We start from the raw sequence: 15,742 nt of genomic DNA on the forward strand, positions 1-15,742 counted from the left end.
ATGCACAGCATAATAAACAATTCTTAGTTGAAGGGACCCAAGATAGTGAGCATACTTGGCGAATAACCTTATATAGTATAAGTTGGATTTGATTATTAATTAAAATATAATTTTATTAAAAATTTTAAACATATTATATATTTATATGTCTCTATATTATAATTAAGTAGAGAGCATATGATTATTTTGACTTTAATTTTTAATTTTTTTTTTTTTTTTTTTTTTTGGGGGGGGGTATCCAATTTTATACTAAGGAGTACGATAACATAGTAAATTTTAGGTACCTGAAAAACCTTTCATAACAAGTAGCATGTGAAATTTAAAAGATTTTAACAGTTTAACTAAGTATTTAAAAAAAAAACATTTAGTTCTAAAACTTGAAGAGAGATGGCAGCATATAATATATTATAATGTAATCATACAAAATCACAAGCCTGGGAATAAACGAATTAAAAAGTTAAAGTTAAGTTAATTTTAACTAATTAACTTATCTTTTTTTGAATTTAATTTTCATTAACTTAATTTTTAACACTGATTTTTATTGATATTAATTCAATAAACAATGAGCTAATTTTAATTATATCCAAGTTATGTTGTTTTATAAATAATTAAATAATAAATATAATTAAATTTTTATTGATTTATGATATTTATTGCATAAAAATTAATTAAAATAAAATTGAATTCTTGTTCCATTAACCAGAATTGTTCTTTAAAAAACGTAATTAAGTGCTTATTGGTATACCATTCTATACCACGATATATGGGTATATCGTAATAATACTAATAATATTAAATAGCGAATAGAAAATACTAATAAGCAATAAGTAATAATTAATAATTAATATAATATGGGTAAAAAGTACAACGTATAAATCAAAAATATACAATTCCCAAGAACATTATTATAACATTTTTTCGTTATAAAAACCAAATTGGAAATTTTTGTTTTTGGGTAATGCTCAAGTCTATTTAAAATGTTTATATTTATAAGCAGCTAATATTGTCAATAGACAAAATAATCCTTGAGAGTTCACTTATCGTTCTCGATTCTCGCAATGCACAACTGTTTTATGTAATATTATTTAAAGATTGTCAAGTACCTACTTTTTTTTATAAATTCCATGTCATATTTTCATTTAATTATTCAAAAATGTTTATTATCTGTTGACTGTTTTAATAAATCAAAAAATTATATTAATTTTGAATGCATTTGGTACCTATATTACATAATTCTTTTTATCAGTACCTTAATTTTCCAAATTTAGTGTTATGTATAGTAAATCTATTTTCTGCGCCTAATAATATTTATGAATTGTATTATTTTAAACTAAATTACTGGCTATTTGTATATCAGTTAATGAATTGATTGAAAGTTTCATATAACTTTTAATTTAGCTGGATTAAAAAAAAAAAATTAAATTAACTATTAAATTTAAACTTTTCCAATTGTTTTCTATCAACTTAGCTTAACTCAGTTAAAAACTATCATTAACTTTCCTAGACTTACAGAATCATAACATACCTACTATATCTAGTAATAAAATGGATGACTTAACCAAGATATACATTTTTCATGCTTCATTGATTTTAATTTTTAGCATCTTAGGTATAAATACATTTTTCGTATTATAGGTAATTTCTCTAAAATTTTGGATTTAAAAATATATAAATGTTAATATTCTCAAAAATAATTGTAGTATTTTTTTGAAAGTTCTTCTATTAATTAGATTTACCGCACGAATGTATAAACATATTTTTAGTTTGTAGGATCATAGTTAGAGAATTTTAGATAATCATTCAATATTACTGATGGCAATGTCGAAATGATTGTATAGGTATCTACAATCGAGAAATCTAAGAAATAAAAAAAAAATCAATACTAAAAAATGTAGGAAAGTGGATTCTATTTTGCTTTATAGTATGTATCGAGTCGTACACTATAATGAACGTGTTAAATTTATATCTAATGATATAATATCATATTGTATACGAAAAAAATTCTGATCGGAGATAGCCTGTTAGCATAGTTATGATACATCAAAAGACGACCAGACACTAATCATAACTCGTAAGACTAGATTATGCAATAACTCAACTCCGAGATTAACTTACACTCATTTACAATTTTAAGACATTTTAATTTTAATGTAGTCTTTGCACTATCCCCAGTGGCTAATATAGTACAGACACACTTTAAAGTATTCATTTTAACATAGATTATCCAAATAAATCAATAAAACCAAATCGAGACCAGCGTCGTTACTCGTTAATAATTATTTTTATTACAACAGTTTTTCACACAATCAATAATACATTTTACGATTACAAAAAAAAAAAGGCATACGTTTATAGGACATACATTTCCAATACCCTTAATTGAATCCTAATAAATATTATAGTTGAATATATTATGCATTGAGTTCTTTGACAGTTAATTTTTGTTTATACAAATTTAAATTTAATATGAAGGTACAACAAGAAAATTATAAATTAATTATAAACTAATTCTTTATTATTTATAAGCATAACTTGTAATAAAGAATTACAGTATAACATAAAATATTATGTATTACTTAATTAACAAGTTTTTTTTTTTTTTTTTTAAGTTATTAAATTGTTATTATAGTTTATTATCATTATTAACACCAATGTGTATATTATATTAAACGATTAGTACTTTTAAGTTGAAGTTGTGTGTGTGTATGTATGTGTTTAAAGCATGTATGTCTTATAGTGACTTAGTATCAACTATTAAGAAACTGATGCTGTTGGAGAGGCTATACGCTATGCACACGTATTTGTAGTTTATTAATTTATTGCGTGCATTAAAAACTGACAAATTATAGATTTGCATACACAATCAACCGATGTGAATAATAATAAAAAAATTGTAAAAGTTATATGACTAAAGTTATATTAACATGAAAGTTATATTTCTATTGTAAATAAAATATAAACCTAACTAAACCATTGTTATAAATCCATTATAATCAAAAATACCTACTTTAATATTCTATTTTAAAATTATATCAGTATTTTAGTAGGTATTTAAGAGAAGAGTTCGGAATTTTAAGTTTAGGAAAAATACAACAAATTAGATTTCGTGGATGTGATATCATAAATGACATGGATTTACTCAAAAAGAGAAGAGGAAGTTTTGAAATGAGGTATGATATGATGATAAAAAAAGAGATTGCAATTGTTAAATGGGCAGATAAGAAAATGTGTGACGTTGGTAAGTTCATTTGTACCTGTAAATGAACAAACGTCTTCAGTTCGTCGTTACGATAAAAACATAAAGGATAAAATTTCTATTAATTCTCCAATAATTTATAATTGAAGAATACAACTCTGAAATGGGTGGTGTAGATTCAGCTGATAAACTTGTTTCATCATATCGTACTGGTTTAAAATCTCATCGTTGGTATTTAGCTGTATTTTCACAGCTATTAGACATATCTATTATCAATGCATGGTTATTATATAGGTGTGAATTTAGACTTTAGAGAGTTAAATAATGACTTAAATGTTAAACATATGCCATTGAAAAAATTTAAAACCGCAATAACTAAAACTCTTATTAACCAAAGAAAACCTGGTAGACCAATAAAAGAGTTAATAACTAATCCACGTTTTCAGAAATTACCAAAGTCAATTCTAACCTACGAATCATATGCGTTTAGATAACGAAGACCATTTACTCGAAAAAATGAAAAAAAGACGATGAATGTTATACCTCGAAGATCGACAGTTTATATTTCAATATTTGAAGGTACTAAAATGTAGCGAGACTTTGTACCCTGAAAGAAAGAAACTTTCTACACTTATTATAAACAGAAGTAAGTGCAATACAATTATTTTTTTTATGTTATTGTTTTCTTAATATTTATTATTTAATTAATTTTGTTTTAAATAATTTTGTGAAAAAATGTGGTTTTACTAATTTCATAATTTTAATAATTCCAATTAAAAAAAAAAAATAAATAAATGGTATGATTATATAATTATTTACCTACCTGGTAAATAAGATATATTTATGAGCTGTTATGTATTATAAACTTTTTTTTTTTAATTTTTCCTAATAAAAAGCAATAAAAACAAGAATACATTTTGATTACCTAGTTTTATTTAGTATATTTTTAATAACAAAACTTAAAATAGATATAATCGAGTAATGTATACTTATAGATACTAGATTCAAAATGAGGAATATGTAGTAGAGTATCCATTAAGATACAAAAATAAAATATTGTTTGTGAATTTGTGTATCTTAAAAGACATACAATTGAAAACAGCTTCAACAAGGTAGTGTATATTTAAAGATAATATTTTTACTTTATTTCAATATTTTTGTTTTTGCCAAGTTAAGGGTTAAGTGATTGAGAAAGAGCTTTTATATTTAACTGAATTTGAATAGTTAGAATTATAAATGTCTTAAACACTAATGGTAATAATTGCTTAAAATTAACTTTATAAAATCCACACAACTCAAAATGGTAGTTAACATGCAATCTTCGTAATGAAAAAAAAGCAATCTGAAAACATGTATGGAATAATGACAATTTATTATTCAGTTGGTTATAGGTTAGGTACTATATCAATTTACCTTTCGACGAATTGTATTGTTTTCTGTAATAGCTCGCTTGTTTAAAATCAATGTTGTCCGATTTATCTGTGTACAACAACAAAAAAAAGAACAAAAATGTCAGAGTGAAATACAACATAATATGTAAAGGTTTCCTACAGTTACTACACTAGTTACACAATTAAATATTTTATAATTATAATAATAATAATAAAAGTTAATGTCTAATAAATTTAATTTATAAGGTCTAACCTCTTTTTCGGTGGTTTGAGAAAGATAAAACAAAATGACGACGTCAAAAAATAATATTGACACGTAAAGTATGGAGAAAAACCGATGAACATAATTTTTAACAAACATTCCTTGAAATAGCACATAGTGATATAGCATATAGACGATACCACCCATATTCACGAATATAACATTGACGAGCACTGGTACTCCAAAAATGAATCTGTTCGTAACATCCAGGTTATCCATAGTACTTGTGTATATACTTAACAATTTGCTTATTGGAATTAAGCCCTTCGATATTTCGTCATTTAATTTGAAAACGATTATTTGGAACAACGTTATTAAGAACATGTACTCGTAAAACATGAAACGGTTATATAAATAAGAAGATAACCATATAGTCTAAAACAAAAGTGCGATTTGTGATTTGAATTAATAATGTGGTGTTGAAAATCTAATAACTTTAAGTATGCTCATCAAAAACTATATATATAAAAAAAAAAAATTACTCACCCAATTCAAAAAAGTATAGTTTGGCGATACCCCTAAAAAACCCATAATTGCTATGATATATAACATAAAATGAATTACTATGAGAATGATGCTTGTCCAAAATATTTTCGTTTTAAGCAGAACATCACTTTTAAACTCTTTCAATACATCGATTGTGTTCATACATTTTTTCAACATATTTGATAAATCATTATCGAAATAAAGTCGCCATACAATAGCAATGAGTGGTCCCAATAACTTCAATTCTACAGTCACAATGAATCCAATTGATATAGGCTGCAATATATTCAGTATATTATGAAATGCCTGGAAACAATGATTTAAAATATATAATTATTATTTTTAACAATTTTCTATAACTTACTACATCTAATTTTTATTTGCTATTTATAATATGCTATTAAAGTTCAGTAAATATTAATTTAATACAGTTTTATTGTTATCATTAATTATGCATGATATAACGCACTAAAATTGGGTGATACATAACTATTACGAAGTTTTTGTTTTTATTTATATAAAATATGTATTTTTCATTTTTCCATTATAAAAAATAATAAATAATAGCGTATTTGTTTCTCAGTTTCTAACTCGCTGATAAATTGTTTTTTGTCTATTAATTCATTATATTGTACACTCAATTATAAAACCTAACATAGTAATTATTATATTTAGTAATAATTTTAATTTTAAGCAAATACCTAAATAAAAGCAATTATTGTATGTTAAATAAATGTTTAACAATAAATATCGTTTTACTATTTTTTATTAAATACTAATTAAGTATACTTAATCAGTGTATCTACAATGAAAATAAATATTTTTTCTTTACATACCCATTTGGTTCCGTTATGTACATTGATTAGAAATAATAGAACTAAAGTAAAGCGCCAGGCATAACATATCGGCATCCATAGTCTTTTGATCATTACCGCACAACCATTACCGGTTAAAATAAAAATATAATTTAAAATTTTTAGCGAGTAATCGATTTCCATAATGTTTTATCAATTACAAATATGAGTATTATACTTAAATAATACGTTCACCAACTGATATTATAAGTGACATTTGTAAGCTTTGTCATGGGACTTAAGGTTTAATTTGTTTTCTGATTAATTCATATCAAAAAAATGTATTTCTTTCAATAAATATTTGATGTAAACTGAACTTAAACAGTTCAAAAATGTATGTAGGATCAAATTATGTTTATTTACCATCAAACTATAAAAAAAAATATTAATTCATTTAATACATAAACTGCCTTTAATTATTAATAATGAATATAAATATTATTTATGCATGTAAGCATGTATACTTTATAGTGTGTATATGTATATATATATATTATTTATACTTAGATAGCAGGTTATATGACTAAAGAAAGTAGATAATAAGACAGTCAGGTATTTTAATGCTTATTAATTTATGAACTGTTGCAAACATCAATTATTTAATTCTACTTTAAATATTTACTATTTACTTTTATAATACCTTTAAAAAACTTTTATTTAATTGATATTATGCTATTATGTTTGTACATTATTAAGACAAGTCATTTATTTTTGGGTATCTACTGATAATCGCTTTATTATTATTATTGATGCTTTTTAAAAATTAATTAATCTTCAATATTCTTTAACTTTTTATATATGTATATACAACATAATCGTTATAAAATTAAACTATAGGTTTTAAAGTAATCTATTAATCTATACTGACTATACTGATACTTTCATACGTAGAAAACAATTATAGACTATAATTTCCTATTGCAACATTTTCACTTATAAAATCCTTTTTGGTACTTTTCTGATAGAGACAAATTAGTTGGTAATGCCAGTTTTTACTAGTAATATGTACAATGAAATAATTAAACAAATTTTAAATATGTAGTAGTTGGAAGACGAAAAACTTGGAATTTAATAGATAATTTATAGAAAATTACAAGTAATTTCAAGCATAATGATCGAGTGAGTTAAAATGCAGACATACTACTTAAAAAATTTAAGACGTCGTGTTTGTTTTGCCGGTTTTAAATAAAAATTGAATTTTGTCGTATATTTGAATGCAATCAGACTGGAAATGTTCTAAAATTATTTAGTTCAGTATTTTATACCTAAAGAAAATGGTTGTTTAGGTACCGTATTATGTTAACCATTTTAAAGTATTTATTATAATATTTATCGTATTTAATAATAACTATAATAATATTTATATTGCATACCATATTATTATATTATTGATATTGACTTTTGACAGTCCTACTATACGATAGTACTTACCGCAGAAAAGTGCGAATAGATTCTTCAAAAAACCTCGGCATAATCCTATCTACTGACTTTTCATAATATATTTATTTAACATTCAATATCGTATACTAAGATTTGTTCGATGGTAGTGTTGAGACTTTAACAATAAACAAATAAATAAATAAATAACTGTTATTTGCTTGAAAATTCTGAAATAATCGATCGTAGATTTAGGTATTGAATACAAATTCATAACGTAGTGTTCTTACCAAATTTATCTGAATTACCTTCGAATAACTTTCAATCTTTCATTTTTAATCGAATAGCTTCTACTAGTGTAGATTCTAAATTGTATAATAAAGTATTTCTTTGCTTTTGATTTTTATATTCATAACAAATTTAAACTTCGCTGTCTAGGTTTTGAATAAATAACTGAAATGTAAAACTTAATTTACATAAATATTTTATACCAACTGTTATTTTCTGTTCATTTTGTATCATTATTTTATTTATTTTGGCTGAATAGATAATTATTAATTTAATGAATAAAAAATAAAAAAAAACCTATTGGTTGCTATTATCAACCATATAATGTTGAAATAGTAAATACGATTGTAATAGCAGTCTAACAGTTCGCTTTTAGAATCGTTTCAAGCAGCATCTAGAACAATTCTTTCTATTCTCTAAACTTTATCTCTCGAAAATACATCCCACAAATAAACGATGCAGAATATAAAAAATAATTTGAATGAACCTGTCGACAGTCAAACATCAAAAGTTCTGGAAAATCGAAAACGCTCAAGCTTTATAAATAAAACATATTCTAGTTCATTGCTGAACATCAAATTTATTACTACTGGCATAAGCAGGTTCGTTTATTTTATTATAACTTTTTCTAAAAATGTTGTTTGACGTAAATATTAAACGTTTTTGTTACCTTTGTTATACTTAATGTATTATTATTATTAATTAATTTATGATGCTTGTTATTGTGAAAATTGTGATCATATTGTAGTGATACTTTCAGAGTTTTTGTAAATTGAGTAAAAATCTTACTAGACACCGCTTGAGTGGAATATTCAAACCCTTCGACAAAGGAACATATAAAATACGTTTATGCATGATAATAATTTCAAACATCTACGATCTACCGATCGCAATGATTTAGTCACTTTTTTCCGATAAGTAAAATGTTAATAACAGGCAATTCAAAAGAACATTTTTATTTGAAATTAGAAATATATGTTGTGGTTCCAAAAAGTAAAAAGCTTTATAGTGGTTTAATTGTAAAGATAAAAAATATTGAAAAATTTAATTTTTTTAGGATAAAACTTTATTTTATTTCACCTGGAATTGTGTGTAAAATACTCAGTTAATTGATTACACACCTACTTTTCTCATTAAACTATTCTTTATTTTATTTTAGATAAGAATAGTTTAATATGAAAAGTAGGTGTGTATTTTATTATGAATGGAAATTTATTTATTTATTATCATAAAGATAAACATTGTTTATTATAAATATGTATTTGTTATAATATAAAATTAATTAACTCGTTATAATACTATATAATATGTGTGTTATTACAATCTACTCGCTAGTATTTTTATGCCTTGTGCTCGTGAACTTATTATATGGCAACAACAAGAGTTTTTATTAAATATTAAACTGTAAACAAGATTGTAAGGTGTTTCAAATGTATACCTATACATTTTAATATAGCTAAATATGTATATAGATAATTTTAAATTCAATTCAATTATCTTGTTAAAGTTATAAATGTAATGTAACAATTGAATTTTAATTTTGATGTTTAATTTTTATATAATTATTTGTTGTAATTCAATTCTTATCTTTAGGTGCGATAATCAATTAATATCGTTTTTTCATTCATATAAAATAATACTCTAACACATAGATTGTTATAATGAATCGACAGTAAGCTATCAAACTAAAATCAATGAACATAGTACAACCAGCTAACTCGTGAAAAATGAGTTGGAACAATTACATTTAACACTAAATCTACCAAAATATAGTCTGGCCATCGTGTTATACTTAGTGATTTATAATTATCACCATGAAATTCATTATACCATGAAAATTGTTTCATATTCATTAAACCTGTCGTGTAATATTTTTATTTTATGTTAATTAATATAGAAACAAATCGAAAATTAAATTAATCAATATCTTCTAATATCGTACCACCCACCTACCTTATTCCTTAGCACAAAATAAACATAATTATATAATGTTGATTAAATTATTTAATATTTCTAAAAGTATTTTTTAAGTAGCTTATAACAATGAGTTAACTATTAGAAATTTCGGTTAAGAGTGTATGAGAATAAAGTTGTTAATGTGATATGATAAATCATGTATATGAGTATCACATTTCAAAAGTTAAAAATAAATCACAAGTGTAATATGGTAAAAAAAAAAAATCAAAAACTTGATATAATTTAATAAGGCACAGTACCTAACTGTATTTGAAAAATATCACATCAACTTATAAAAACACCTACTTTTATTATATTAAAATATAATATATACTTATCCTAAATAACTTATTACTTTTAGTTTGTATATTTAAAAGTTATAAGTGTTATAACCCTTTGTAACTTTTTTGTGTTCAAAACCATTTATGTACGAGCATTTCAATGTGTCAACAGACAATAACTGCGTATTTTACAAAACTCCAAGTCGAAATAAAATAATATTTTTTTCTAAAAAAATTATATTTTTTAATATTTCTTATCTTTATAGTTGTTTCTCAGTTTTTTTATTTATTTTTTCATAACATTTTTTGTTCCTTTGTTGAAAATTTTGATAATTTCACTCAAGGATTTTATTGAGTTTTTTTACTCAAGTTACAAAAACACTAAAAGTATATCTAAACAATAAAGTCACAATTTTTAAAAATCACATAGATTAATTTTACTATAGTAAATAAATTATAAAAATACATTAAATATAATCGCTGAAATAACATAATAAAAAGTTATGTTTGTTTTTGTTTTTTATTTGTTTGTTTCCAAAAGGAACGGTGACATTTTTCAACTTTATGTACCACAGGCTCGATCTGTTCATTTGCTGTGCCATTTGGGACGTCTGCCAAAATGTCCACCGAAGTGCATTCTATTTCAATTACTTCGGTCGTAAAGGTTATCTTAATGTTTGCCATTGACATACATCTTCTAGCAGGCGGACCGGATGAGACATCGGACTTTGCCACATCCGGTTCCGACTGGCTTTTGATGTTGTCATCCGCGACCTGTTCTAACGCCGACGAGGGATGAATTGGCTTAATATTATCTACTACGGCTGGGGCCATCATAGCTGCGTTGACAATGACAATACGCCTCATTTGAGGTCCGACGTAGTTTGCTAATACAATATTGGCCTATATTTTGGTGGAGATGCTTTAGGGGTCGGTTGCACCGAGACTGCGGCTTGCTCATCTGTATCACCATCACAGCCAGTAGTAATAAATTTGATGTTCGGCATTGAATTAAAATATGTTCTATTTATTAAACTGGGAATGTTTACATGATTTGTAATATTATTCTGCATGATTTATTTATGAATAAAATATATTTAGCGATAGATTTACGTTATTACTTTTGAGAATATAATGAACCGTTCGATGTGCTGCTGTTTGATATAATACTGAAAGCGAGCAGTTGATCAGCTATCAAACGAATATTTAATATCTCAACACTATATGGTTGAAAATAGCAATAACAGGTTTTTAATTATTTATTATCGTTTATTAGGGCCAAAATAGTTCATAAAATGATACCAAATTAAAAGAAAATTACAGTTAAGTTACTATTAAAATTAAGTTTTACATTTCAGTTACTTATTCAAAACCTAAACATAAACAGTAAAGTTTAAATTCGTTTTTAAAATGAATGTCGAATTTTAATATTTTTTCGTTTTGTTGTAATTTATCATTTGCCAAAACGATCGTCACTGTTGGTTTAAACGATTTAAAGATTGTTATCGAAAAGATGAATTTAGAATACTGTAGGTGCGTCACCGACCACTAATGAGTTATGATTTGAAGTTAAATTTATTTTGTAAACGTTTTGTCTTAGATAACTTAATTAATCAATTAAGTTGAATGCAATATGCGAGTGTATAATAGACATACATTTTTTTTGTTTTAGATTCTCGGTTTTTGAGGTTATTTTGCCAATTCCGCTCTATCCATCCTTTTTTTTTTTTTTTGATGCTACTCTATATTTTAAGTGGTTGCATTTTTTTTACTTCGATTTTAATTCTTCTTAATGATTTAATACCAGTCGTGTTTTTCACAAAAGTTCTAGCTACTAAATATTGAATCTAAGTATTTTCGTTGCCTCTACAAAGCTCAAGGCTTCAAACAATACTTTAAAATTGATTTAAAAAAAATTAAAAGTTTAAAGGTATTGATCCTTGGTAAATCACTATATGTATAATAATATCTCAATTCAGAATGCGAGAACTAAAAAACTCTCTACGCCAATGATGCCATACTATGTTCCTTTATAAAATTCACTCTGCTGTTCTAATTTGAGTTCTAAATATTGTTACCTGTCAGACTTTCAATCTTTTGGACCAACCCTGGACTATAGACTCATCTAAACTTACATTGATTTTTAATTGATATATAAGATAATAGGTACTTGTCACTTACGAATGGACTTTATGTTATCGAGAACCAAACTCGTCAATAACATGCTGTCAGGTTATGGAATCTTTTGGTTAATCATACTTAATAAACTAAAAAAACAGCTAGACGTCCGATCAGCTAACTGTATGTGTTAATTTCTAATTTTATTTATGGTTAGATTAGGTTAAATCTTTATAGTTTTTTACTTTAATTTTTCTTACTTTTTTTTGTTTTATTCATTTTTTTTTTTTTTATTATTGCCTTAAAACCTAAATAGTCACTAGAGTATTGACAGAATATTTTTTATAAAATCATTATTATTATAACTTAATTTCATTTTTACAAAATTATTTTCAGATTAAATAACAACATTTTTATAAATAATCCACCGAATCAATGTCTAATTTAAAAATATATAGATTTTTTTTTTATTTATTATGATTAAAATATTTTAGTATTATTACATGCTATTACAAGTTTGTTCACATAAAATAGATTTTTAATGTTAACTATGTTTATAAATTAGTTACTCTAATTAATTAGAAGCTTACATAACATTTAAAATATATATACATAATACATGAAAACATTAACATTACTTCTTCATTATACACTTCTTATTTTAAATATGAAAAACTTTAGTTTTCAAAACATCATATATTATGAAACACTTAAGTTATATAGGTACATCGATGATTAAGTACTTAATCGTTACTATAAAGCTCGAAAACTTAATTCAAGATGTGCATTCGACACCTAGAATAAAGTAGGGAAACTTCTTTGATGTCAGTATCACTATTTTATAGTAATATAAATATTCAGGACATTGTTTCATTCCACCGCCTTTATTACGAATAATGATAACAATCACTTATAGAATTTATGAATTCAAATTTGAAAAATAAACTGTTCGTAGTAGGAAGTTAAGGATAGTTAGTAATGGTACTCAACAATGGAGACGATAGAGGTTAACCCGTCTATATTTATTTTCATTTGATCGATAAAACCTTATTATTTCCAGTATTTATTGTTGCAAATGTAGTCATTATAGTACATACGTATGTACACACTGTAAATCGAATAATGTATATTATTCACGGACTAAAACGTTTCGGTTAACCAAACCGCTATGTATCCGATATAATCGACAATTTCTCGTGATAGCACGGAAGGTAATTATTGTCAAGATTACGGGACTTATAATATTGGCTAGGGTGAACGCCTATTGCAAGGGACGAATTTGTTTTAGTGCCAAACCCTTGCTTATACGTTATAAATTGGAAAAAATAAAGCAATTGTCTGACATGTAATTAGGGGTTCGTACTGCTCGACTTAACATCAATGCTGCGTAACGGTGGGTGCCAGGTGATATATATTATTTTTTTCCACTTTTAAATTCACTGGTCGAATGTCTGTTTTTACTATTATTTTATTTATTTATTTTTTTTTTTTTTTTGAATAAAACATACACCTGGAATCGGCGGAATATTATATAGCCGTTTAATAGCGGTAACTATTTACAACCTACAGCTGATTCGATTCGGGACGCTGCAGCCACGAACGTTTTAGTTGCTATAATATGTTAATAATTGTATAATATTATAATGATGAAATATTATTGGATACGATATTGGATTAAAATTAGTTGTTTAAATTAAAACGTTCTGAGAAAAAGTTGAATGATTTAATTAACATAGAATCGCGTGAAATTCATGCAAATGTAATTGGACAAATTACCGCGTGTTTACGTATACTTGACGGTAAGACTTACAAATGAATCAGTATATTATAAATAAAATTCAGTAATTTTTAAGTACGTTCGCCATATTATTTATACTGTTATAAAATATATTGAACCTCACGTATTTTATCATTCCATGTTATCTATTTTATTTGACTGGATTTTACTCATATACAATAATAATATTGGGTCTAAACGAAATAAACCAAGAATTTATTCTACAGAGTAATGAAACTCGAATAATTTATGTTTAAAATGTATCTACATATTATTGTACAAACCATGTACTCAATTAATAACTTGCAATAACTATACTCTTAAGGATCTCTTTCCTTGAGCGAATTTGTTGTAAAACGTATGAGTCATCGACAACTTACATTTAGGTTTTTTCATTGCGTAGTAACTCCACAAATGGTGGGAGTTTATTATTTAGAATATTATTAATTTAAGGCTCGGAAGTTGATGCATTTCGCATTTTTTTTTAAACTTATTAAACGATGCTCTCTTGGCCACAAATGTGTTTCATAAATATGTGAATCTAAATAACTAATTTTTATTTTGCATTTTTCGGCCTTTTAAGTTATTTTTTGTCATTTTTGGTCCTATTTTCCTTTTTAGTTCAATTTCTTATATTTATATTATTTTGTCAATTAACATCTTTACACGCATAGTTTTTGTCTTACTCAGACTGTATAAAGTATTTACATCAAATTTATATTTTATAAAATAATATTTTACACAAGTTGTATACAGATAAGATAAAGATAAAGATTCGATAGATTAAAGCAATTGTTAGATGTCATTTTTATTTTTGACAATATAAAATAGGTTCGCTTTTATTGTACAATACTACAATGTAATAATTATGAGTAATTTTTCTTATTATTATTATTATTATTATTAAAAAAAAAAAAAATGTATTTTTACTAATTTTAAAGTTTTTAAACAAATATTTATAATTTTTTAGGTCATTTTTTGTCATTATTAAATCATATTTGCATACTCGTATATTTTTTATGTCGTTAATGTTTTTAAGGTCATCAAATTCCAAGCCCTAATTAAAATGTATTGGTAAATAATCAATACGGGTATAAATAATAAATAACATTATAAATTAAAAACTATTAATATAAAACATCTTAGTTGAATGACTTGGATCAAAGCATAAATCAAAACAATAAAATTGTTGTATTTATCACTACGTTACTAAGAATGTGGTATTCAGATATTCCGGATATTTTGAGCGTAGTTGAATTTGGTGAATGATACATTGAAAATAGTTTCATCTTAAATTAAACGTCGATTTATTGAATTTCATTCGGGCCAGAAAATCGATAAAGTCGATTTTGTCACATAAGTAATTGGGTACTAATTTGGTATTATGATAATCAAGTCTTGACATTGACGGCGTCGGTCCAAAAGCTCCAGGTCACAATAATTTAAAATCGCTCCAGAAATAAATGTGGCAGGGCATTGCTGTTTTTATCTCGTATCCGCATTCCGCAAACTTTAACTATTTTAAGATTTAATGTTTTTCAACTGTTTTCTAAATAAGCCATCTGCCGACGACTGCATAACTTATATATATATATATACATTGTACGCGTATAGGTACGTCATAATACACGCAATACGGACAAATTACTCGTTTATAATATTATTTGACAACATGCAAAGTATGACGTTGTAAAGAACTTGAGCAATCGCTATTCGCGGCGTGTATAAGTTTTCGTTGCGCGAGGGAGATACATTC

The sequence above is a fragment of the Melanaphis sacchari genome, unplaced genomic scaffold, assembly GCF_002803265.2.
Source record: "Melanaphis sacchari strain LSU unplaced genomic scaffold, SCAv2.0 Contig98_pilon_pilon, whole genome shotgun sequence".
Classification (NCBI taxonomy): Eukaryota; Metazoa; Arthropoda; class Insecta; order Hemiptera; family Aphididae; genus Melanaphis; species Melanaphis sacchari.